The following is a 27,229-nucleotide window of genomic DNA, read 5'->3' as shown; positions in this document are numbered from 1 at the left end:
TGTGAAGTAGACTCGTGTGACACTGTGTTAAGTGTCTTCTGAAAATCCAAGTGTACAACATACACCAAATCTCCTTTGTTTTATTTATTTATTTATGGGATGTGGGTGTCACCAGCTAAGACAGTATTTATTGTCCATCCCTAGTTGCCCTTGAGAAGGTGGTGATAAGCTGCCTTCTTGAACCACTACAGTCCCTGAGGTGTTGGTACACCCACAGTGCTGTTAGAGAGGGAATTCCATGATTTTGACCCAGTGACAATGAAGGAGTGGTGATATGTTTCCAAGTCAGGATGGTGAGTGACTTGGAGGGGGATTTCCTAGCAGTGGTGTTCCCAAGTATCTGCTGTTCTCGTCCTTCTAGACCAGTGGTTCCCAACCTTTTTTTTGGCCATTCCCCACCTAATCAACTCTAAAATCCTGATGCCCCCTGTGGTGATATATAATTATTATTCCAAAAGTGAACTCCTATTCACCTGAAGGAAGCCTAAAAGACCATTAACTTGGTTTAAACAAGCTTCCAAAGAACATGGCATTCATGAAAGAGAAAAATAAAAGAACCAAAGGACTGTAAAGTTCTGAGGAAGAAATTACTAAGAAATTGTAAAAAAAAAACCTTAAGTGATATTAAAATAATAATAATAAATAAATAAAACAATGCCGATTCGTTTCTACAGCATACAAAGACAGATACACCGTTTAAAAGGGATGACGCAATGTACACACCTTCAAACCACCAAGAACCGAAAGCTACTGCAAAAAGCAGCATTGGCGCGACCTCGTACGAGTTTCTTACGCGTTTGGACTTGTTCATTCGTTCCTTCCTACATCAGTCATTTCATTAATTTAATTATGAAAGCCATTTGACGGTTGTAATGATGGTGATATACTATATACAGTATATACGCAATTACACATGTACATACAAGTATTTTTATGTATGCATACTGTATATACACATGTATTAACTCGCACACACACATACTCACACAGTCTTACTAGAAAAAAATTCACTGTTAACAACTCATTCTTGAATTGCCCCCCTTAAAAAATCAAATTAACCCCTGTGGGGCTACTCCCCACGTTGGGAACCACTGTTCCAGATGGTAGTGGTCGTGGGTATGGAAAGTGTTGCCTTAGGAACTTGGGTGTGTTGTTGCAATGCATCTTGTAGATAGTACACACAGCTGCAACTGTTTATTGATGGTGGAGGGATTGGTTGCTTGTGGAAGGCATAGCAATCAAGTTGACTGCCTTGTACTGGATAGTGTCAAGCTTCTTGAATATTGGTAGAGTTGCACTTATCTAGGCAAATGGCGAGTATTCCAATACACCCTTGACCTGAGCCTTGTAGATGGTGGACAGGCTTTGGGAGTCGGGAGGTGAGTTCCACAAGGCAGGATTCCTACCCTTTGACTCGCTGTATGGCTAGACTAGTTCAGTTTCTTGTTAATTGTAACCCCCCCTCCCCCAGGATATTGATAGTAGGGGAATCAGTGATGGTGATACCAGTGAATGTCAAGGGATGATGGTTAGAGACTCTCTTGTTGGAGATGGTTATTGCCTGTACTTGCTTGGTTTGAATGTTACTTGTCAGCCCACACCTGGATATTGTCCAGGTCCTGCTTCATTTGGGTATGAACTGCTTCACTATCCGAGGAGTCATATATGGTGCAGAACATTGTTTAGTCATCTGCAAACATCTCCACTTCTGAGCTTATGACCGAAGGAAGGTCACTGATGAAGCAGCTGAAGTCAGTTGGTCCTAGGACATTTCCCTGAGGAACATCTGCAGTGATGTCCTGAGGATATGATGATTGACCTTTAACCACCACAACCATCTTCCTTTGTGCCGGGTTCGATTCCAACCAGTGGAGGGTTTCCCACCCCCCAAATTCCCATTGACTCCATTTTAGCTAGGGTACCTTGATGCAATACTCTATCAAATGCTGCCATAATATTGAGGGCTTTCACACTCACCTCACCTTTGGTATTTAGGTGGACCAGGGAGGTGAAGGAGTCAGGAGCTGAGAGGCCTTGACAGCACCCAAGCTAGGCATCTGTAAACAGGTTATTGCTGAGTAGGTGTTGCGTGATGGCGCAGTTGATGACTCTTTCTGTTACTTTGCTGATTATTGAGAGCAGGTTGATAGGGTGGTAATTATCTATCCTGCTTGTTGATTCTTCAAAGAATTCCCACAGATGGGTCAGGCAAGATTTTTGCTTGCGGAAACCATGGCCTAGAGTCTATTTTTATCATGTGCCTCCAAGTTCCCTGAGACCTCATCCTGAACAATCGCTTCCAACATTTTCCCAATCACTGATGTTAGACCAACTGGCCTATAATTTCCTTCCATCTGCTTCCCCCGCTCCTTGGAGTGGAATGATATTTGCAATTTTCCAGTCCTCCAGAACCATTCCAGAATCTTGTGGTTCTTGAAAGATCATTGTTAATGCCTCTATGATCTCTTCAGCCACCTCTTTCAGAACCCTGGGGTGTACGCCATCCGGTCCAAGGGACTTATCCACCTTTAGATCTTTCAGTTTCCAAAAGAAAGTTCTCTCTAGTAATGACCTTGACACTTGGAACTTTCGTCATGTTGCTAGTGTCTTCCACAGTGAAGACTGATGCAAAACACTTACTCAGTTCATCTGCCGTTTCCAGATCCCCCATTACTACTTCTCCAGCACTGTTTTCCAGTGGTCTGATATCCACTCTCACCTCTAACAGTTTATTTTATGTATTTGAAGAAACTTTTGGTGTCTTCTAATATTATTTTCTATTCCATCTTTACCTTAATGACTTTAGTTACCTTCTGTTGGATTTTAAAAGCTTCCCAATCCTCTAACAAAGTGCTTGGAAGAAGGTACAAGTGGGATGTCAGAGGTAAATTTTTCCACACAGGGAGTGGTGGGTGTATGGAATGCACTGCCTGTGAAGGTGGTAGAGATGAATACAATAGGGTCTTTTAAGAGACTCTTAGCCCTCCATTTGTCTAAGTTCCATGTACCTATGCGGTAAAGAAAGTCGAGGCAGTTTCTAGAGTAGGTTAGATGGTCAGCACAACATTGTGGGCCAAAGGGCCTGTAATGTTCTGTAGAATTTTGTTGTTTTAATGAGGAAGGGAGAGAAATTGGAGTGTATGTAATGAGGCCCTCTGTTGCTTGAGGTCAACCATGGATGTTGCACCCCAGCTGTCTACATGATGCACAAGCCAGTACATAAGCCAGGGCAGTATGATATGGAGAGCAAGCTGTTGCCCATATATCAGGCTGTCCCTCTCCATGCAGCTTATGAATCCAAGTGAACGGCAGAGACCGATACTGTTTGGCACCAGCAACATTGCTGGAGTTTCCTGCTAGCATTGAACTCAATGTAGGACTACCTTAGCTCTGGATTCTTCCTCTGGGTGTACTCTCAAAGCTTTCCCCATGAGTGAGTAGAGCTGCAAGGCGGTGGAGGTTTGAGATCAGAGTTTTCCTTCCAGGTGAGCTGCCAACCTCGGCTGACAAGCCCCATCTGCCCAAAGCAACTCATTTTAAGGTGCCAGTAACCCGCCTTTGCCCCTTCTACTCTCAGTAGAAATGGTCCTGCCAGACCTAGTAGCTGAGCCACATGTGAAGGCCAGGAGCTGGACTTGGTTGTCAGAGGCTATTTGAGACTTGCATCATAAGGAGCATTTAATAGGAAATAGTAACTTATCCCCACTACCAATCCTGGCTATAATGACCTTTAGGAAAAGTATTTAAATAGGAATAACTTGTATCCTTTGTGGGGGGGGGGGGGTCATAACCTAATTGGATATCGATGATAATTGATGGAAGGGTTAGAGTACATACAGTACTGTGCAAAAGTCTAAGGGGCATATACCTAGGGAGCCGAAGACTTTTTCACAGTACTGTACTGCATTTGTCAGCTTGGAGTGGAGAGCGAGTTTGCAAATGTGGAGGGAGCAGAGGATGTTGGGAAGGGTGAGGGTGGAGCAGTGTGGGAGGGACAAGTAGTGGAGGAGTGCTAGGGCTGGGGGTGGGGGGTGGTGTGGGTGCAGACACACCCAGCCCTGAGACACCAGGCAAGGTCATTTGATTCCAAACAATTGGTTTATTGCTTATTACTCTCTGAAGCGTTTTTCCAGCCTTGATTTCCCCTCTCCCTGCCTCCTTCCCACTATCAGTCCACAACAGAGACACATATCAGAATCGGGCTTATCGTCACTCACATGTCATGAAAGATATATATGAGGAAAGAGATTTTCAGACTGTGGATGTGGGTTAAGGTTGAAAGTAACACTGACGGTGGAATTGGACATGCACAGAGTGGAACAGCTCATTGAATTGCTGCATAATTCTGGAACCCAGATTCAGTCCTGGCCTATCTGTATGTAGATTGGTGGGTAAATAGAGTACTGTCAATCGTCCTTGGTATACAGGAGAATAGCAAATATTTGGTGGGGGGAATGATGGAAATGCAGGAAGAATAAAATGGGATTGCAGCACATGGATTTTTAATAGGTGGTGTGGACTCGGTGCGTCAAGGTCCAGTTTCCACGGTCTGTGTGCTCTGTAACGCTCTGACCCATGAAGACCTGTGATTTGCAAGACTGGACCAAGTGCTAGAAAAAGGGATTAGGCTAGGATTAGCACTTTTTGTTAACTGGCACAATGCATGTTGGGCCGAACAACCTCCTAGCAAGCTGCAAGTTTTCTGATTCAGATTGTTCTGCGAATAGTGTCATTCTGTAAGCAATTGTTCAGTGGCTGAAAGTTTTTATCCGTTCTGATGCTCTTCTTAGTAATCAGAGTGGCAAAGGCATGATAGGTGTGCACTTTTCAGCTTCCATTGGGATTGCAGATTTCCTATTTTGGCCCATCATTTGGGTGTAAACCGAAGTGGTGTTTTTAAATGTGTTTTACCAGATTTGCAATTTTATACCAGGGATCCTCCTGGGTACTTGCCAACTGCAGCATATGTTAAGTACAGCAATGATAATTAATGTCTGCATAAGTTCTTGTTACGGAAAGGAAACTGCGTCTATAAATGCTGCAGATAGTTATCTCTGAAGTCTGATTGGCATAGTTGAATTTTCTCGATGGGTGGCTATATAGAAGCACGGTAGCAGGTTAATTGTATTGTTAGAGTCTATTACTGTGCATTGGACAGTAGTTGCAGAATGGAAGAGAATTTTTCATTAAGATATTATTGTGTTTATTACCTGTCTGAAGAAAGATGAATGATTTGGTTCTAAGTTTAGGGAAATTATTTTTTTCGATTTGACCAGATTGGGTCTACTTTTTAGTTAAAATTTTAAAAAAAAATACACATAGTATTTTTAATAAATGGACACAACCCAATGTTGCATCTTGTATAGTTTTCCAGTGAGAAGCTGCCTCACCACAAATAGCATCTGTAGTTTTAGAGGTTAATTTCAGTCCATATAAGAAGATTCCTCTTACTTACACCCAAATATGAAAGCAACCAATAAAATAAAAAGACCTTCAGCAATTTGTGTACATTTTGTCAGGCACCCTGTGTCCAATTAACTCTCTCAGTTAAGGAATAAATGCTAATCTTGTTGTTCAAAGTCTATTTGGTTCTGGATTTGCTATTACTCAGCTGACCTATTCCAAAACTGCAACTTGTAATTTGTATACAGGGAGTGGAGTTTATTTTACCTCTGGCTCTCATGCAGTTGTTCTGTGTTTGCCAAAATTTGTTCAACCTTCAAGCGTTTGCTGCTTCAGATTCACATAGGAGGGAATATTTTCTCCCCATAACCTTTGAAGCAAAGTTACAGGTAAGACTGTAAAACACTGAGTGATTTGCATCTTTTAAGTTTGTAATGTCTTCTTATTATGGGTTTGCAAGTTACAAAGAAACTTGAGTCCTACTTGAAGTACCATGGTGTAAATTTTAATGTAATAAAGCATGAAATTGGACTAGATGTAAAAAAAAAAAAGACTTCAATGTAAAACCTTGTGTATTCTTAAAGCGTGGGCTAGTAAAAATTGTGCCTGATGTATTGGAGACTTCGGTTGTGTCATGCTGACGAAGTTACTTTTTTTTTTGAAGGGTAGTGTATCAGTACAGCAGAAATTTTTGGTTTACCATGAGGGCAGGTCAAAACATTTTAAGAACCTTCCTTCAGACTTATGAATTTGAGTGAGTTTTTCAAAGTGGCCAAGAGGATTGATGAGGGGAGTGTGTCAGATGTTGTCATTATGGACTTTAACAAGGCCTTTCCTGAGGTTGTGCATGGTAGGCTGATCACGAAGGTAAGAACACATGGAACCGATTGTGAACTAGCCAATTAGATATCAATTGGCAGGATGGCAAGGGTGATATAGAATTTTGTTTTTCAGGTTGGAGACAGGTGACCAGTGGTGTGCAGCAGAGACTGGTGCTGGTTCTTCTTCAAATCCCATTTCCAGAAAAGTTGGGATAGTTTCCAAAATGCAATAAAACAAAAAATCTGTGATATGTTAATTCATGTGAACCTTTATTTAACTGACAAAAATACAAAGAATAGATTTTCAATAGTTATTACTGACCAACTTAATTGTACTTTGTAAATATAGACAAATTTAGAATTTGATGGCTGCAACACAGTCAACAAAAGTTGGGACAGAGGAATGTTTATCGCTGTGTTACATCACCTTTCCTTTTAATAACACTTTTTAATCATTTTGGAACTGAGGATACTAATTGTAGTAGATTTGCAATTGGAAATTTTGTCCATTCTTGCTTGATATAAGACTTCAGCTGCTCAACAATCTGGTCTCTGTTGTCTGATTCTCCTCTTCATGATGCGCCATACGTTTTCAATAGGAGATAGATCTGGACTGGCAGCAGGCCAGTCAAGCACACGCACTCTGTGTCTACAAAGCCACGCTGTTGTAGCCTTTGCAGAATGTGGTCTGGCATTGTCCTGCTGAAATAAGCATGGACATCCTGGGAAGAGACGTTGCCTTGATGGCAACATATGTCTCTCTAAAATCCTAATAGACACCTCAGAGTCAATGGTACCTTCACATACATGCAACTCACCCATACCGTGGACACTGATGCACCCCCATACCATCACAGATGCTGGCTTTTGCACCTTTTGCTGATAACAATCAGGATGGTCATTTTCATCTTTGGCATGGAGAACTTGATACCCATTTTTTCCGGAAACTAGCTGAAATGTGGATTCATCTGACCACAGCACACAGTTCCACAGTCTTCCGGTTCATCTGAGATGAGCTCGGGCCCAGAGAACTCGCTGGCATTTCTGCATAGAGTTGATGTATGGCTTCCTCCTTGCGTAATAGTTTCAAGTTGCATTTCTGGTTGCAGCAATGGACTGTGTTAAGTAACGATGGTTTTCTGAAGTACTCCCAAGCCCAGGTGGCTGTAATTGTCACAGTAGCATGACGGTTTCGTAGGCAGTGCTGCCTGAGGGCTCGAAGGTCACGCGCATCCAACTGTGGTTTCCGACCTTGCCCTTTATGCACTGAGATGTCTCTGAATTCTCTGAATCTTTTCACGATATTACGTACTGTAGATGTTGAAAGACTGAAATTCTCTGCAATCTTGCATTGGGAAATGTTCCTTTTGAACTGACTAACAATTCTCTCATGAATTTTGGCACAAAGGGGTGAGCCACGACCCATCCTTGCTTGCAAAGACTGAGCCTTTGATGGACACTACTTTTATACCCAGTCATGATACCTCACCTGCTACCAATTAGCCTGCTTAATGTGGAGTCTTCCAAACCGGTGTTACTTAAATATTCTGTGCACTTTTCAATCTTATTTTAACTCTGTCCCAACTTTTGTTGAGTGTGTTGCAGCCATCAAATTCTCAATTTGTGTATATTTACAAAATACAATTAAGTTAGTCAGTAAAACTATTGAAAATCTTTTCCTTGTACTTTTGTCAGTTAAATAAGGGTTCATGTGAATTAACATGTCACAGATTTTTGTTTTTATTGCATTTTGGAAAATATCCCAACTTTTCTGGAAATGTGGTTTGTATTTGTCTTGTATATTAACTAATTGGAAAGGAATCTAGATGGCATGTAGAGTAAGATTGTGCATGACACCAGCATTGGTTGTATAATATACTACATCTGATATGAAGGATGCCATTTTGTCAGTGTAGCGTGCGATTATGAAATCTGAGGTTTTGACTGAGACAATTCCACCAGTAGTGAGCCATATTGACTTAGGCTTTTGGAATACAATGCAGCTAAAGCAAAAATCAAAGCTCAGGTTACAGTGGCAGAGCAAGGCTTTGGGCAATGTCAGCGGTCAGGAGGAAGTGATGTGTGTAGAGTTGGATTTGGGAGAAAGTGACAGAGAATAAAATAAGCATCATAGAGAGGAAGTACAGAGCTACTTTCAGCCTGATGGTAACTATTTAAATAACCCAAACAAATTGCTGTAAGTGAGTCACAGAATTCTCTTCTCATAACTGAATCCCTATTTATATTTCAAATTTGACAGGGGAAATTGAGGGAATTTAAATTTGATAATTTGGAAACTGTCATTGAATGCAAATTGACTTTACTTATTATAAATGTTTAGTTAGGCATGTCAATAAGAGTAGTGTCCATTAGGGTTACCATTCCCTTTCTGGTAAAATACCCCGTTGCTTGTCATCAACATGTTCCTTGTCTACCTGTGCAGTGAGTGAGTGCTGCATTATCTGAGGGAGTGCTGCATTATCAAAGGCAGTGCCATTTGATGGAAGCTTTTAGCAAATATGCCATCTACTCTCTTTATATATATATATATAAAATCCCATGACTTAGTTTGAAATTCATGAATGTTTACTTTGGGCACGTTAAACACTACTTTTAGCGATTGTAACTTGGCAGAAGATCTGGGCATTTTTGTTTTAAATTACAAGGTCTTTCGGACTTTTAAGATGTAATCTTATTTCATAGGAATTGGGTAAAATGTACTGTACATTTGAGAATTAACTTCTGAGAGATGTGTTATAAAATTATTCTGGTGACAAAGTAATGATCAATTTAGCATTGAGTCTTTCAAGTTGAGCTTTCTGTCTTGAAATCCATGTGGCATGAAATGTAATTCACTATACAGAAGCAGTCATTATCTTGTCTACAAGTTTCTGTTAGTTGGCAACTCCTATTTTCCAGTAATATCAGTATTGCATAATACCCAAAACTAATTAAAATTGGTAAGGTCAATGACCATGCAGGACAAATGATAAATAGTCCTGATAATGGGTCTTGGCTCAAAATGTTGACTGTTTCCTCTTTCCCATAGATGCTGCCTGGTGTGCTGAGTTCCCCCAGTGTTTGTGTATGTTGCTTGAATGTCCAACATCTGCAGGTTTTCTCTTGTTTGTGATAAATAGCAAATTTTACTTTCTCAACCTTAGTCTTTTGAACATATGTTTGTTACTTGGACCTTGAATAAAGATTGCAACCTTTTAAGTTATTTTTTTATTGAGCTCTTTGTTCCTGCCCTGCACATTTCCCAGAAACTGATGCTATTTTATTTCCTAGTATAATATCAATTCAGTACGAGATGGGATGTGCGTAAATTGTTCACCAGCATATCAGCATTCAACATAAAGCTGCCTAATGTTCACAACAAAATGTTCCCTTTGGGCTCCTGCAGTGTTCAAATTTTCCAAGTGAGCGGCTACAGTGGCTTTATGTAATAACGGTGATGTAGAGTGACATCCTGAGGAACTTTTTAAAAATGTGTTGAAACAAGAACACTGGCCAAGTCTGCATCCTGAAAAAACATAAGAACATAAGAAATTGGAGCAGGAGTAGGCCCTGTCTAGCCTTCTCCGCCATTCAATAAGGTCGTGGTTGACTGACTCATCTCCACTTACCTGCATTATTCCCATAACCCTTAATTTCCCTACTATACAAGACTCAAGGCTTGAGCTAAGAAGCCAATTTCAAAGGGTGAACACAAAAGATTCTGTAGAAATCCAGTTTTGTTCATTCTGAACTCTCCTCCTCACATGCCTATCCCTTCCTTCCCTTTCTCCCATCCTTCAGCCCTTTACCTTTTTCCACCTATCACCTCCCAGCTTCTCATTTCATCCCTTCCTGCCACCCACCTACCTTCCCCCTCATCTGGTTTCACCTATCGTTTTCCAGCTTGTACTCCTTTTTCCCCCTCCACCCCCCCCCCACCTCACTTCTTATTCTGGATTCTTCCTCCTTTTTCAGCTTCAACAGGTGCCAAGAAATTCAAATGGTGGACAATGAGGATTGTGAAAATCTGGAGTCTGATTTGGGGGAGGGGGTGGTGGTTAACGGGATAGTCATGGATGATCAGTGATTTTGGAGAACAAGGAGTTTGAAAGTGTTTGCAAGGCTGCTTAATGTGGCAAATAAGGGCAAGATCATGAAGAAACCCAGGGGCAGGGAAAATTACTTTAAATTAGCAATGTGATTACAATTTTAGGAAAATGGGGGAAATGTATCTCAAAGTAGAAAATGAGCCAATGGTTTGCAATGGAATAGAAAGTATGGCCACTCAGAAAATGGATCCCTAACCAAACAGAAGAACTGCCGCCTACTTGTGACTGTGTGGAGTTGTGACACGCCGACAGCCCCAGTGAACTTTCCAAAGAGTTGAATTCCTTATTTTGATCACAAACAAGAGAAAATCTGCAGACGCTGGAAATCTGAGCAATGCGCACAAAATGCTGGAGGAACTCAGCGGGCCGGGCAGCATCTATAGAAAAGAGTACAGTCGACCTTTCGGGCCGAACCCCTTCGGCAGGACTAAAGGGAAAAAGCTGAGGAGTCGATTTAAAAGGAGGGGGAAGGGGAGAGAGAAGCACAAAGTGGTAAGTGAATCCTGGAGGAAGATGGAGGAGGTAAAGAGCTGGCAAGTTGATTGGTGAGATGAGGTGTGAGAAATCGATGTTCATGCCACCAGGCTGGAGGCTACCCAAACAGAATATAAGGTGTTGTTCCTCCAACCTAAGTGTGGCCTCATCACGACAGTGGAGGAGGCCATTGATGGACATATCAGAATGGGAAATAGAATTCAAATAGGTTATTTTGATCCTTTATTAGCAAGTAAAAAAATACAATTAAGCATTATTGAGCGTTATCTCAGCCCGTCAGCAAAGATGTGACCTCCGCTGGCCCCAAGCTACATATAGCAACAAAATAAAGCATGACAGCCAAACACTGTTCCCTGGGCCCCTACTCACCAGCGGTTACACAACACAGAACACACGGTTCCTACAGAATGCAATGGGAAAAGAGGGATGCAAGATGTAACTGAGACTAGTGGAATGTGAGTTTTTATAGTGGGATATCTATTGATCAGGAAGAAAATAAATTCTGCAAAGCAGAGCAGGGGAATTGGGGTTAAAATAATGTGCTGCAAGGTACACGAATTACCAGAAGGGAGAATATTTCATGTAACACACACACACACACACAAAATGCTGGAGGAACTCAGCAGGCCAGGGAGCATGTAGGAAAAGTGTATGGTGGACTGTTAAACAGCAGCAGCTGAAAAATAGATGAGCTTCTTAAAAATAAAATGAACAACCTGTTTAGATTCACTTTAACTTGCACACCAACCCTTTTTATTACTACATGTCTGAGGTTTGACCAAGCTATCGAGGAAAGTGTCTCCATACTTCATCCACTGTATTGTATATGGACATGTCAGTGTATCACCAACTCATCAATTGTTTCTGAGAGATTTAAGACAGAAGCAAGCAATCTTGCCCTCCAGAGAGTCTCATGTTCATTATACGACCTATATTAACGAAACACAATACTTGCAGTACTGTGCAAAAGTCTTGGGCAGATGTATATTGCTAGGTTGCCTAAGAATTTTGCAGAGTACTGTTGTAATTTTATGCACTGCACTGCTGTAGCAAAAAAATAAATAGATTCATGACATACGTGAGTGATGATAAAATTGATTCTGATACGGGTCTCTCTTGTGGACTGACAGTGGGAATGGGGAAGGGAGAGGGGAGTCATGGTTGGTAGAGGGGAGGGAGCAAGAAGCATCAGAGAGACATTCTGTAATGCTCAACAAAACAGTTGTTTAGAATCAAGCAACCTCGCCTTGTGACTCGGGGCCAGATGCTCATGTACCCAAACTCCCCATCCGCCCTGGCAATCCTTCTCCGTCACCTGTCCCACACCCATGCTGTAGCATTCCACTCTTATTCCCAACACTCTTTGCTCTCTCCTGATTTACAAACTCGCTCTTTGCTCCACGTTGACAAATACAGTACTGAGCAATGTAGCCTTAGGCACCCTAGCTATATACTGTACATGTGTCTAAGATGTTTGCACAGTACTATAATTATTTGTAATTGATTTATTATTGTCCCATGTACCAGTGCATTCTACCCATACAGTTCATTTCACTACATCAGTTCATTGGGGTAGTAAAAGGTAAAAACAATAAAAGAATGTAAAATATAGTGTTACAGTTATAGAGAAAGTGTAACCGGACAATAAGGAGCAAGGACACACCGAGGTAGCTGATGAGGACAGAAGTCAGTCTTTTGTGTGAGAGAAATGTCTAATACTCTAGGATAAAAGCTGTTCTTGGTCCTGGTGGTACATGCTTTCAGACGTTAGTATCTTCTCTGATATTATCCACTAATTTGTAGTAAGCACTAAAATGTTGGGCTAACGAGGACAGTTAGTGGAAGTCGTCGCCTCATAGCGCCAAAGATCCGAGTTCAATCCTGACCCTGGCAGCCGTTTGCATGGAATTTACACGTTCTCCCCGTGACCGTGAGGGTTTCCACTAGGTGCTCAGATTTTCTTCCATGTCTGTCTGGTTTGTACATTACTTGACACTGTTAGTTGCCCCAAGTGTATCGGGGGGGGGGGGGGGGGGAGAGGGCACAATGAAGTTGATGACAATGTGGTAAAAACAAAGAATGGGATTAACACACACAGTGCAGGAGAAATTCAGCAGGTCAGGCAGCATCTAGGGAAGGGGATAATGAGTCGATCTTTCAGGGTGAGACCTTTCATCAAAGTAAATTTTATTATCAGAGTACATTTGTCACCACATAGAGCCTGCGATTCATTTTCCTGTGGGCATACTTCAACAATTATAATAGTAACTAAAACAGGATCAACGAGAGTGCAGAGGGTAACAAACTGTGTAAATACAAATATAAATAAATAGCAAAAGAAACTCGAGGGCTTGAAAATACAAAAGAGTCATTAAAGTGAGATCATTGGTTGTGGGAACATCTCAATGGATGGGCAAGTGAGTGGTAGTTATCCCATTTTAGTCAAGAGCCTGATTGAGGGGTAGTAACTGCTTGAACCTGGTGTTGCGAGTCTTGTACCTTCTACCTGACGGCAGCAGCAAGAAAAGAGCATGGCTTGGTGGTCATCAGAAGTTGTATGGGATTAAGACTGAATTACTGTAAATGTGTGATTGATGGTCAGCACAAATTCGATGGGCTGAAGAGCCTCTCTCTTGCACTGCATCCCTCTATAGTTTTATGGCAAGTATGTGACTCTATGTTGTTGAACTGCCTCAGATTTACAGGAACAACTACTGGTGTCCCAAGCAAATGGCAGGAGCAGCAACCACCTTCTCTGCATCAAGATCCTGTTCTGTCCAATGGCTGAACTTAACCCTTTGAGCATACCACTCAAGAACATTCTGCAGATCTAGATAGGAAGTAGATCTCATTGGGCCAGTTTCAAATAACAAAAGCTCATTCAACTTTCCGTGCAGCTATCTACAATGGATTAGTTAATGTGCAGATTTAGGTGGTTTGAGTTAAATTGTGACCAACTTGCAGATTATTTTTTAAATGCTAAAATTAAAAGAGAAAGCACTCTGATCCAGGCCGAGCCTGTGGTGAGAGAGGAATCAGTGTTTTGAGTAAATGACCTTCCATCTGAATGAGGAACATTTGGGAATAAATGATTCTTAATTTGCAGAGAAATGTGAGAAAGACGGGGAATAAAAAGCAAGGACAGCAAACAGGTGAGACTGCACGTGGAATGTCGTGCATGTTTCTGGTCATGATTCTCCAGGAAGGATGTGATTAATCTGCAGCGAGGTTTCAATGAGATCACCCATTATATCTTGAAAGGCCTTGATGGAGTGGATGTGGAGAGGTGGGGGGGGGGGCGGTCTAAAACTAGAGAGCACACCCTCAGAATTGAGGAACAGCCATTTAGAACGCAGATGAGGATCAATTTCTGTAGCCAGAGAGTGGTGAACGCCACCGGCAGCTGTGGAGGACAAGTCATTAAGTATATTTAAGGCAGTGGTTGATCAGTCAGGCCAGGAAGGGAGACAGGCAGAAGGGAGTGGAGTGGGGCTCAGAGGGAAATTGATCAACCATAGTGAGCAGAGCAGATTCGATGGGCCAGATATTTTAATTCTGCGCCTATGTCTTATGATCTTATGGAAAAGGTTTACAGCAATATTGCTAGTGTTGGGAAAGAGAGAGAGATATACCGCTTCTACCTCTTCCAACGATTCTGAGTGAGGCACAGAGAGATCGGTATTTACTGACAATTACCTTCATTGTTCAAGCTAACAAATACCTACTCTGAGGTTGCATTTTGCAATTTATAAAATATTTCAATTTCAAGAAATTACCAGTAGATTTTTATTCTAATCCATGTATTCATTTATGAGATGAATATAAGATGGGCATTTTGATGCCCACCTCCAATTTCCCTTGAGCAAGTGGTGATTAACTTTTGTTTTGAGTGACTACAGTCTGTATCGAGACAATATTCCTACAATGCAACATACACACATCTTTTGAAATTAATAAATAGTCGACATTACAGGACAAGGGCCTTCTTCAGGACCTAAAAGAAAGGGGGAAGATGTCAGAATAAAAAGCTGAGGAGAGGAGATGAGGCTAGCTGGAGGACGATGGGTTGGAAAGGTAAAGGGCTGAAGAAGACATCTATTAGGAGAGAAGAGTGGATCATAGGACAAAGGGAAGGAGGAGCAGACCAAGGGGAAATGATAAGCAGGTAAGAAGAGGTAAAAGAATAGAGTGGGGAATAGAACAAGAGGGGAGAGTGAAAAATTACTGCTTGGGATGTTCCAGGTATTAGAGCCAACAATAATGAGGATTTCCTAATAAAGATGATGTGTTACTTGCAGATTGTGGTGTTACCAAGCACTTGGTGACTGAAGTGCTAAATGCTTTTAGAAAAAACTTGGTGAGTAGCTAAGATGCATTTGTGAATTACACACAGTGTACATATAGTGTGTGAGTGCTGGAGAGAGTGCGTGCTTAAGGTGGTAAACTGGATGCCATGAAATGGACTACCTTCTGGGTGGTGTTGAGCTTCCTACATGTTGCTAGAACTGTATTCCATAGGACTAGATTTGAGCAAAAAAATTAAGATAGAATTGCTGAATTAAATGTCATATGCAGAAAGATTAAGTAGTAAAGAAATAACTAATTCGATTAGGAAAGAAGAAAGAGACCATTTAAAATATGATGATGAATTTTTTTTTTAATTTTTGTATTCATTCCAGGGAAATGAACTTCACTGGCATTTAATTGCTTATCTGTACTTGCCCTTAAGAAGGTGATGATGGATTGTCTTCTTGAATTGCTGGAGTCGTTGAGGTGTGGGTATGCTCACAATGGTTTTAGAGACACAGTTGCAGGGTTGTGACCCACTGATGGTGAAGGACAGTGATGTTTTTCAACTGGTGTGTGACTTGGAGGGCAACTTCCAGGTGCTGTAAAGCTTCTATAATTCATGGATTGTTTATGGAATTGGAGTGTTATGATTTATTAATATTACATAAGTTATATTGTGTTGAAGTACTTTCCAGAATTAAATATCAGAAACCAGTTTAATCTCACTGGCATATGTTGTGTAATGAGTTCTTATGTGGTAGCAGGACATTGCTATACATAATAAAGGCTCATTTACAGAAAGGTGTGTGTGTGTGAAGTTAAATAAGTAGTGAGGTAGTGCTCATGGCTTCAATGTCCATTCAGACATCTGATGGCAGAGGGAGAGAAGCTGATCCTGAATCACTGAGCGTGTGCTGTCAGGCTCCTGTACCTCCTCCCTGATGGCAGTAATGAGAAGAGTGTGTCTTGGGTAATAGGGATTCCTAAGGCTGCTTGCTATCTTTTCGATGAATTGCTCTTTGAAGATGTGCTGGGGAGACTAGTGGCCCTGATGGAGCTGACTGAGTTCACACCTTTCTGCAGCTCATTTCAATCCTGTGCATTGCCCACCCGCCCCCCCCCCCCCCCGCCCCACACCAGACGGTGGTGCAGCCAGTTCGAATGCTCTCCATGGTACATCTGTAGAAATTTGCGACAGTCTTTGGAGACACACTGAATCTCCTAATGAAATATAGCTGCTGGCATGCCTTATTTGTAGTGCATTGCAATGTTGGGCCTGGATAGATCCTCAGAGGTGTTGACAGCCAGGAATTTGAAAACGCTCGCTGCCTCCACTTCTGATCCCTCTGAGGACTGGTGTGTATTCCCTCATCTTGCCCTTTATGAAGTCCACAATCAACTCTTTGGTCTTGTTGGTCTCCATAAAAATATCATGCCATTCTCTAACTTGATACCCATGATGTGAGTGTTTGAGCTTTGTACTGCTCTATATTGAGCAAGTATCCGTACGAGGAGAAGCTCTTCCTATGAAACTAAACATGGCACATTGCTCTTCAGGTGATGTTCATGCCGAGTGATTTGTATGAAGTGCAGCTTTTACAGTGTGTAAAGGTCGGGGATTTGAAGGGAAAAGAGTAAAGCTTGCTGTTTGTTCCAACCTTTTTTTAATTGGAACATTAGGTTTGTTCTCCGTCTTCAACACTCACACTCACAGCTGCAGTGTTTTGTCTGAATTAAGAATTCTGCAGAGTCAGAGAGAAAGGATCCAATTGTCACAATCCTTTTTTGGGATCAACAACATTAGTAGAGCTGAGGAAGGTATTGCTGAGGGAGTTTGAGGGGGGGGTCTAAGTTCAAAGGCAAAATGACAAAGACATGATTACAGCAATGTAGGGTGGAACTAGTTAATATTAAGGGCTCTTTATTTAATACTTAGAACTGCTAAATAGTTGGTTCTGCATTTTAGAAAATGTTGGTCTTTCTTGTTTAAGGAAATGACAACAGAAAACTTAGAGGGGTCAAAATAAAATTCCAGGTAGAATTCAGATTAATAAGGTGTAACCTAAATTAAATCTATCAAATGGTGAAAACCCTGGATAGACTGGATATGGAGAAGATGTTTCCTGTATTGGGTGAGTCTAGGTCAAGGGTCGGCAACCCGCGGCTCCGGAGCCGCATGCGGCTCTTTGATCTCTGTGCTGCGGCTCCCCGTAGTTTGTTAGTTTTTGAAATGTAATTCGAAATTTGAAGATTATGGTGATCTTGTACAATCTAAAAACGTTGTGGAGACCCCATTTCCTGGCACATCCGAACCGGCTCACAATTAGCCACCGCTCCGGCTAAGGGAGATAGCCTACAGGGGTTTGTGAGTACGTGTCTTTTGGAGCATCCGCGCCCACGGGGATGGGTTGAGGGAGGCTTTAAATCAAGGCTGTTTAGTTTGAATAAAGTTACCTTTGACTGCAGTGTCTTTACTTTAGCGCTGCGTGTAGTGCTACACCGCTACAACATGTTTTTTATCGCTATTAATATACATCACCACTGCCAATGCCTGACACCTGCCAGTGCGTGCTTTCTTTTAATTCTTCGATCCAAGGTAGGCTACCTATGGAGTAACCTTCAACCCAACGTCTTTTTTTCGGAGTTCAAAATGTTTTTGTTGCATGCAGAAATGTATGTTTTCTCTGCAGGAGTTCATCAATTTCATAAATGCAACACATTATAGTTTGTTTATACATAGCATAAAGGCAAAAAAAAAACTGCTGTATGCAGTGTTATTTCATTTTAAATGTCAAACGGGTTTTGTGGCTCCCAGTGTTTTCTTTTCTGTGGGAAATGGGTCCATATTGGCTCTTTCAGTGGTAAACGTTGCCGACCCCTGGTCTAGGACATGAGGACACAGGCTCAGAATAGAGGGGCGTCCTTTTATAACAGAGATGAGGAGGAACTTCTTTAGCCAAAGGGTGGTGAATCTGCGGAATTCCTTGCCACAGGCAGCTGTGGAGGCCAAGTAGTATGTATATTTAAGGCAGAGGTTGATAGATTCTTGATTAGTCAGGGCATGGATACAGGGGGAAGGCAGGAGATTGGGGCTGAGAGGAAAAATGGATCAGCCGTGATGAAATGGCAGAGCAAGCTTGATGGGCCAAATGGCCTAATTTTGCTTCTATATCTTATGATCTTATGATAATAAGAACAGTTAGAGAACATGTTTATTCAATGAACAGTTGTGCTTATAACTGGCAGAGGTACTGGTCTTGGAGAATCAATGGATTTGGATTTACAAAATGTATTCTTTAAAATACTGTGTGGAAAGTGCACATCATAATTGGCCATGGTATTGAGAATAATATATTGACATGAATAGAATATTAGTTAATTGACTGAAAACAGAATGGTTGTTTTCATTTGTTTTAGCTGATGGTGTGCATGGAGTTTGGTATTCAAGCCTTAGCTACTGTATTTCAGAATCAGGTTTAATATCACTGGCGTATGTCATGAAATTCGTTGTCTTTGCGGCAGCAGTACTATGCAATACATAAAAGGAAAAAAAGACATGAATTACAATTAAAAAATATGTTAAATTTAGTGCAAAAGCAGAAAGAAATATGTATTGAGGTGGTGTTCATAGGTTCAATGTCAATTCAGAAATTGAATGGCAGAGGGAAAGAAGCTGTTCCTGAATCACTGAGTGTGTGCCTTCAGGTTTCTGTACCTCCTACTTGATGGTAGCAATGAGAAGAGGGCATGACCTAGGTGATGGGGGTCCTTTCTAAGTGACTTTGTTGTAGCTGCATTGATGTATTGGATCCAGGATTTATCCTCCAAGATATTGACACCCAGGAACTTGAAACTGTTCACTCTTTCCACGTCTGATCTCTCTGAGGACTGGTGTGTGTGTTCCCTCTTCTTGCCCTTTCTGAGATCTACAATGGTCTTACTGACATTGAGTGCAAGGCTGTTGCTGTGATTTGAAGTCTAAACAAATGATTGAGATAAAAGGACACGGTGAGTTGCAGAGAAATTTGCTGATAATGCAGTAATAGTGATATTGATATTGTGAGACTTTTGAATGGTGGTGCTCAGAGATCCTGGTGCCTTTGTTCAAGAACAAAAGTTACCAAGTACCTGCTAATGGACTCAGTTAAGTGCAGGGAGGCATTCATGCTCTGTGGATTATGTTCCTAGAATCAACACTGGAGTACCGTGCAAAGATTTGGTCTGTTACAGTGGAGAAGGTACACTTGCATTGGACATACTGCATACAGACACAGAAAGCTGGAGTAGGATTAAGACTTTCAGCCCTTCAATTCTGATCTGGCATTCAATGCAACAAAATGGTTCGGTGTTCCCCCTTTATTCCTCATGTTATCGTTAGAAAAATGTCTAGCACTGTATTGAACATATTTAGTGATTTGCCTTCAACTGCTTTCTTGATAGAGGATTGCAGAGGTCATTCTGTACAAAGTCACTTCAATAGTTTCACTAGATTGGCGTCTGACAAGAAGGGTTTAATTTGTGAGGAAAGATTAGGCAGTTTGTGGCCTTTGTTCTGGGGTTTGAAAAAAAATGGAAGGTGAATTACTATTCTGAATGGGCTTGACAGGGTAGATGGCTGAAATGTGTATGCCAAGGAGAAGATTTAGAACTGAGAGTAAAATCTCAGGACTTTGAGGTGCTTATTTAACACTGCGATGAAGAGGATTACTTCTGAGTGTTGCGAATCTTCTATTTGCCACAAAATCGAAGCAAGAGGCTGAGAGTGAAGGACTAAAGACATCTCGGAGAGAAGCCACTTTTTTTACTGATGGGGGAAAAGGAGGCTAGACTGCGCAGGTGCATGACGTAGTGCGCCAAAGGTTTAAAAAGGAGAGGAATTTTTCAATAGTCTTTTAAATCGAAGTAAGAGGGTGAGAGTGAAGGACTAAAGACACCTTGGAGAGAAGACTTTTTTTTTCCTGATCGGGCAGAAAGGGGCTAGAATGCACAGGCCCGTGACATAGCGTGCCAAAGATTTAAAAATAGACTGCCATATACAGCGGTCATCATCAGAGTGGACTGAGTCAGAGTGGGACAGCTTTGGCTCAAGAGGCTTCGACATGAACAGGCAGAAGCAAGGGCAGGTTCCGGTAAGTTTTGTTTGTTTAGAGTAGAGAGAATGCCAGGCAGGATGTGGGAAGTCAGGGAGACCTCTGGTGTCCCTGACAACGACACCTGCAAGAAGTGCATCCAGCTGCAGCTCCTAACAAACCGTGCTGGGGAACTGGAACAGAAGCTGGATGACTTTCAGATCTTTCGGGAGAATGAGAAGTTTGTAGAGAGCAGTTTCAGGGCGGTAGTCACACCAAAGGAGCAACGCACAGGTAATTGGGTTACCTTCAGGCAAGGGAAGAGGAAAGGGCAGGCAGAGCAGGCAGGGTTCCCCTGTGGCCAAACCCCTCAACAACAAGCACACCTATTTGGATACTGTTGGGGGTACGATTAATCTGGGACAAGCTGCGGCAGCTGGATCTCTGGCAATGAGTCCGGTTCTGCAGTGCAGAAGGGAGGGGGGAAGAAGAGGAGAACAGTAGTGATAGGGGACTCGATAGCAGTACAGACAGGAGGTTCTGTGTTCGCAACGGAGACTTCCCGAATGGTTTGTTGCCTCCCAGGTGCCAGGGTCAGGGATGTCTCTGATCGCGTGCACAGCATTCTGAAGTGGGAGGGTGAGCAGCCTGATGTCATGGTACACATCGGTACCAATGATGTAGGAAGAAAGAGTGAGGAGGTCCTGAAGAGTAAGTATAGAGAACTTGGTAGGAAGTTAAAAAGCAGGACCTCGAGGGTGGTAATCTCAGGATTGCTACCTGTGCCACGTGCCAGTGAGGGTAAGAGTCGGATGCTCTGGAGGATGAACACATGGCTGAGGAACTGGTGTAGGGGGCAGGTTTTCAGAGTTCAGGATCACTGGGACCTCTTCTGGGGCAGGTGGGACCTGTACAAGAGAGACAGGTTACACCTGAACTACAGGGGGACCAATATCCTTGCAGGGAGTTTTATAGTGCTATGGGGGGGGGGGGGTTAAACTAGATTTGCAGGGGGATGGGACCCAGAGTGCCAGTGTAGATAGGGGAACGGGGGTGAAAATAAATTATGTTAAGGGTTCATGCAAAGTCACAAATAGAAGGGTTGTGTGTGGTGGCAATAATCTTCTGAGGTGTGTCTATTTCATGGCAAGGAGTATTGTGGAGAAGGCTGACGAGCTGAGGGCGTGGATTGACATGTGGAATTATGACTTTGTAGGCATTAGTGAAACTTGGCTACAGGAAGGGCAGGACTGGCAGCTTAATGTTCCAGGATTCTGACATTACAGATGTGATAGAGGCAGAGGGATGAGGGTGGAGTGGAGGTTGGCATTACTCATCAGGGAATATGTTACAGCAGTGCTCAGGCAGGACAGATTAGAGGGCTTGTCTACCAAGGCAACATAGGTGGAGTTGACAAACAGGAATGGTATGACCACATTAATGGGTTTGTATTATAGACCACCCAGTAGTCAGCGAGAATTGGAGCAAATCCGCAGAGAGATAGCAGACAACTGCAGGAAACATAAAGTTGTGATAGCAGGGGATTTTAATTTTCTGCATATTGATTGGGACTCCAATACTATTAAAGGTCTAGAGGGGTTTGAGTTTGTAAAATGTATCCAGGAAAGTTTTCTAAATCAATATATAGAAGTACCGATGAGAGAGGATGCAATATTAGGTCTCCTATTAGGAAACGAGTTAGGACAGGTGATGGAAGTGTGTGTAGGGGAACACTTTGGTTCCAGTGATCATAACACCATTAGTTTCAACTTGATCATGGATAAAGATAGATCTGGTCCTCGGGTTGAGGTTCTAAACTGGAAAAAGGCCAAATCTGAAGAAATAAGAAAGGATCTAAAAAGTGTGGATTGGGACAGGTTGTTCTCTGGCAAGAATGTGATTGGCAAGTGGAAGGCCTTCAAAGGAGATATTTTGAGAGTGCAGAGTTTGTATGTTCCTGTCAGGATTAAAGGCAAAGTGAATAAGAATAAGGAACCTTGTTTCTCTAGGGATATTGGAACTCTGATAAAGAAGAAGAGAGAGATGTATGACATGTATAGGAAACAGGGAGCAAATAAGGTGCTTGAGGAGTATAAAAGTGCAAAAAATACTTAAAGAAATCAGGAGGGCTAAAAGAAGACATGAGATAGCTTTGGCAGTCGAGGTGAAGGATAATCCAAAGAGGTTCTACAGGTATATTAAGAGCAAAAGGATAGTACGGGATATAAATGGTCCTCTTGAAGATCAGAGTGGTCAGCTATGTATGGAACCAAAAGAAATGGGGGAGATCTGAAATGAGTTTTTTGCATCTGTATTTACTAAGGAAACTGGCATGGAGTCAATGGAAATAAGGCAAACAAGTAGTGAGATTATGGAACCTATACAGATTGAAGAGGAGGTGCTTGCTATCTTAAGGCAAATCAGTACATAAATCCCCAGGACCTGGCAGGGTATTCCCTTGGACCATGAAGGAGAATAGTGTTGAAATTGCAGGGGCCCTGGCAGATATATTTAAAATGTCAGTATCTTTGGGCGAGGTGTCGGAGGATTGGAGGATAGCTTATGTTGTTCCGTCATTTAAAAAAGGCTCTAAAAGTAATCCGGGAAATTATAGACTAGTAAGTTGTTTGACGTCGGTTGTAGGTAAATTATTGGAAGGAGTACTAAGAGATAGGATCTACAAGTATTTAGATAGACAGGGATTTATTAGGGAGAGTCAACATGGCTTTGTGTGTGGTAGATCATGTTTAACAAATCTATTAGATTTTCGAGGAGGTTACAAGGAAAGTGGATGAAGGGAAGGCAGTGGATGTCATCTACGTGGACTTCAGTAAGGCCTTTGACAAGGTCTGCAAGGGAGGTTAGTTAGGAAGATTCAGTCACTAGGTATACATGGTGAGGTAGTAAACTGGATTAGACATTGGCTCAATGGGAGAAGTCAGAGAGTGGTAGTGGAGGATTGCTTCTCTGAGTGGAGGCCTGTGACAAGTGGTGTGCCACAGGGATCAGTGCTGGGTCCATTGTTATTTGTCATCTCTATCAATGATCTGGATGATAATGTGGTAAACTGGATTAGCAAATTTGCTGATGGTACAAAGATTGGAGGGGTAGTGGACAGTGAGGAAGGTTTTCAAAGCTTGCAGAGGGATTTGGACCAGCTGGAAAAATGGGCTAAAAAATGGCAAATGGAGTTTAATACAGACAAGTGTGAGGTATTGCACTTTGGAAGGAAAAAACAAGGTAGAACATACAAGGTAAATGGTAGGGCACTGAGGAGTGCAGTAGAACAGAGGGATCTGAGAATACAGATACAAAATTCCCTAAAAGTGGCATCACAGGTAGGTAGGGTAGTAAAGAGAGCTTTTTGCACATTGACTTTTACAAATCAAAATACTGATTATAAGAGTTGGAATGTTATGGTGAGGTTGTATATGGCATTAGTAAGACTGATTTGGAGTACTGTGTACAGTTTTGGTCACCTAATTACAGGAAGGATATTAATAAGGTTGAAAGAGTGCAGAGAAAGTTTACAAGGATGTTGCCGGGACTTGAGAAACTGAGTTACAGAGAAAGGTTGAATAGGTTAGGACTTTATTCCCTGGAGTGTAGAAGAATGAGGGGAGACTTGATAGAGGTATATAAGATTATGATGGGTATAGATAGAGTGAATGCAAGCAGGCTTTTTCCACTGAGGCTAGGGGAGAAAAAAAGAGGACATGGGTGAAGGGAGAAAAGTTTAAAGGGAACATTGGTGGGGGGGCTTCTTCACACTGAGAGTGGTGGTAGTGTGGAATGAGCTGCCAGATGAAGTGGTAAATGCGGGCTCACTTTTAATATTTAAGAAAAACTTGGACAAGTACATGGATGAGAGGTGTATGGAGGGATATGATCCAGGTGCAGGTCAGTGGGACTAGGCAGAAAAATGGTTTGGCACAGCCATTAAAGTCTGTGCTGTAATGTTCTATGATTTTATGGTTGAGAAGATGAATCACCCATTATGTTTAAGCCTGAGAAACAGCCTTATAAGGAGCAAGTGAAAAAATGCAATAGAGGTAACTTTCAGAACAGCCTTGGGTCTCATGATCTCCTTTTCACTTTTTTATTTCCATATTTAATAACTTGCCAGCTCTTGTCAAAGTTTATAATGCAGTTATCCATGAATAATTGGACTTGTCATGATTGTCTATGATTTTGACAGCAGTCTATTGGCCTATTGGCCCATTTGCCTATTCAGTTGCGCTCGTGACATTAGATAACATGAACAAATAGATTGCCTCTGAGCAGAAGATGCTGAAACAGCTTATTTGACAAAAGTATCAGTGAATATGTAAGAAGGATCTTAAATATGGAGCTATAGACAGATGTGTCATAGAAACTGGCCCTGCAGCTCATCAAGTGGACATTGATTGTCGACCACCCATTTATAACTAATTCCAAATGTTTTGTTTTGTATGTTTTGTTCTCCTCACGTGTTTTGCATATTAACCATAGATTACCGAGGTTAGTTATGGAATTGGGCAGTTTGGTGGAGTTTAAGAGGGTTTTAGATGCATGAGTGTGAGGCAGATGGAGAGATGTGGGTGATACGCAGGAAGAAGTTGGTCAGCATAGATTGTCATCAAGGTCACCACAACATTGTGGGCTGAATGGTCTGACCAACATTCTATTGTTCTGTGTTCTAGTTGGGACAAGCTCACTAGGCAACATAGTTGGCATGGACAAGTTAGGTCAAAGGTTAGGTTAGGTCATGTTGTTTGATTCTATGACATTCTCCTCAACTCCCCCAATGTTCTGTCACTCACCCTGGCTAATAAACATACTAGTCCAAATGTATTTGGATGTGGGAGGAAACTAGAACATCTGGAGAAGATTCACATGGTCATAGGCATATCATACAAACTCCACGTGGACTGCACTCGGAGTCAAGATTGAACCCGAATCTCGGGTGCTGTGAGGCCATGTTTCTGCTAGACTACCTTGAGTCACAGCCGGTAAAAACCAGTGATACATCCAATGCACTGCCACTCTTGTTTTGAATGCCCTGCGTGTATTCCCCAGCAAGTAAGGGTGTTGCTAACAACTTTTGGTAATGCCAATGTCCAAAAATAAATAGGTTGTGAATGAATTGCCCCTTGTGTGTAGTAACTGATAGATTATGGGAGGAGCTTGAGGGGCATGCTGAAAAATAAGAGTTTGGGTAAGATTAGTGTAAATGGTTGTGTGGATTCTGTGAGACTAAGGACTGTTTTTCTGCTGCATCTTACTATAACTAGTATGACTGGTATGGTGCTCAAAGTCTGCAGCTGTGGATTCTGACTTCCATGCCATCAGTCAGTACTGGCTGAGGAACTGATAACTCAGCAACCTCTGGCTGGATCAGCCAGAAGCTCAGCAGGTCAGGCAGCATCTATGGAGAGGAATGAACAGACGATGTTTCAGGCTGAGACGATTTATCCAGACTAGAAAGGAAGGAGGCAGAAAACAGATTAAGGAGGTAGTGGGAGACTTCAGCCCCCTTCCTTTCCAACTCTGATGAAGGGTCTTGGCCCAAAATATCCACTGCCCTTGATCAGTATAGTCTGAAAATACGCCGTGGGCAGCCCACAAGTGTCGCCATACTTCCAGTGCCCATGCAGCATGCCTGCAACTTACTAACCCGTCCATCTTTAGAATATGGGAGGCAGTAGGAGCATGTGGAGGAAACCCACACGGTCATGGGAAGAATGTTCAGAACTCCTTATAGGGAGCAGCAGTTATTGAACCCCGAATCACTGGCGCGTCAGTGCGTTATATTAATTACTATGCTACCATGCCACCCCGAGGAGGTCAGAGGAAATATTTTCCCCAGAAAGGTGCCTGACGATAATCATCTAACCATTTACTGCTGTCGTTCCTCTCCACATCTTGTGGCGTATCTGGTGGTAACCTTGTCATTTCTTTAGCATTTGCCCGTTTTATATTTGAGGCCGAGTTGCTAGCTCGACTCTCAACCCAGCCCCGATGGAAAGTGTGCAAGGAGCCATCTGGATTCAAACCCGGGACCACTCACCTTGAAGTCCAGTGCAAATGCCACTGCAGCATCGGCTGACAAACCATCTACTGTGGCATCCCATTTTCTCAATAGTCTTTTGATGGCAATGGTAAGTATTTTGCATGTATAATAGTTTGACAGGATGGTGGGGTGGAGATACGACTCTACCAAAAGTTGCTTAAGACGCTCCTTCCCTCCACTAATCTGCAGGTCACCCTTGGGCAAGGTGGAGCACCTGCTTAGCCCCCCCCCCCGATCAGGGTCACGGGAAGCCATTGGAGGGGGTAGTGGATGGTCATGTGAGCAGCTGGTGCATGTTACAAGCCTGGTAATGCGACCACTGACACCAGGCAGACAATCTCTGAAGAGTATTGATAATGGCTGGGGTCACCTGTCTTGTAAAAGCACTGCCCAGAAGGAGGTGGTGGCAAACCGCTTCTGTAGGGAAAATCTGTAGGGAACAATCATGGCCATGGGTCAGACAGAGATGACCTTTTACTTGTGATACAATATGACATGATGATGAACAGTTTGAACTTGCTTCACTTTGCAGTCACGTTCATCGGAGGTTGCGACCTTCACCAGAAAACAGGTGGCAAGATTATCTCCGCCTCCGGTGAAAGAGCAGTTGTCGCAAAAACTTCTGCTGTGATCTAGGTATCTGGATGAAACTCTGCAGACTCTTTCTGCACCCACATCTTTCATGATGGCACCTTTCGGGTGAAACAATGAAGAAAATGCCACCTGCAGTTAGGCACCCGCGGCACTGTTTTACACTTTGACCTCATCTGCCTACTAGAGGGAAATGAACAAAAGGATCACAGCATCGCTTGAAATTCCCTTCAGGAATTGTATCTCTTTCCTATTTCTTTGGATAAAAACCAACATGAAATACATTTTTAAAAAGTACAATTCTACAACAAACTATATAATAAACAACATAATCATTTTACTCTGTCAATCTGGTTCCTTAATGTTTATGATGGCCAGGTATTGTACCTTTTCATTGTT

At 42.2% G+C, this 27,229-nt stretch overlaps 1 protein-coding gene across 6 annotated transcripts in view; it reads left to right on the top strand.

The window, feature by feature from the left end:
* Positions 1 to 27,229, top strand: part of slco4a1 (solute carrier organic anion transporter family, member 4A1) — a 210,291-nt gene that overhangs the window by 8,079 nt on the left and 174,983 nt on the right. Inside the window, exon 1 of one of the 6 annotated variants that reach the window (XM_059980751.1) lies at positions 5,660 to 5,792. The exons of the other annotated variants lie outside the window; for them this stretch is intronic. The gene's annotated coding sequence lies outside the window, so the exon portion shown is untranslated. Of the gene's footprint in view, positions 1 to 5,659; positions 5,793 to 27,229 lie in introns of those variants that run through there. 6 annotated transcript variants of the gene reach the window in all.

Source organism: Hypanus sabinus, chromosome 9 (assembly GCF_030144855.1).
Source record: "Hypanus sabinus isolate sHypSab1 chromosome 9, sHypSab1.hap1, whole genome shotgun sequence".
In the NCBI taxonomy this organism is placed as follows: domain Eukaryota; kingdom Metazoa; phylum Chordata; class Chondrichthyes; order Myliobatiformes; family Dasyatidae; genus Hypanus; species Hypanus sabinus.
The sequence above is the reverse complement of the archived record's forward strand: the minus strand, read 5'-3'. Positions and strand labels throughout refer to the sequence as shown.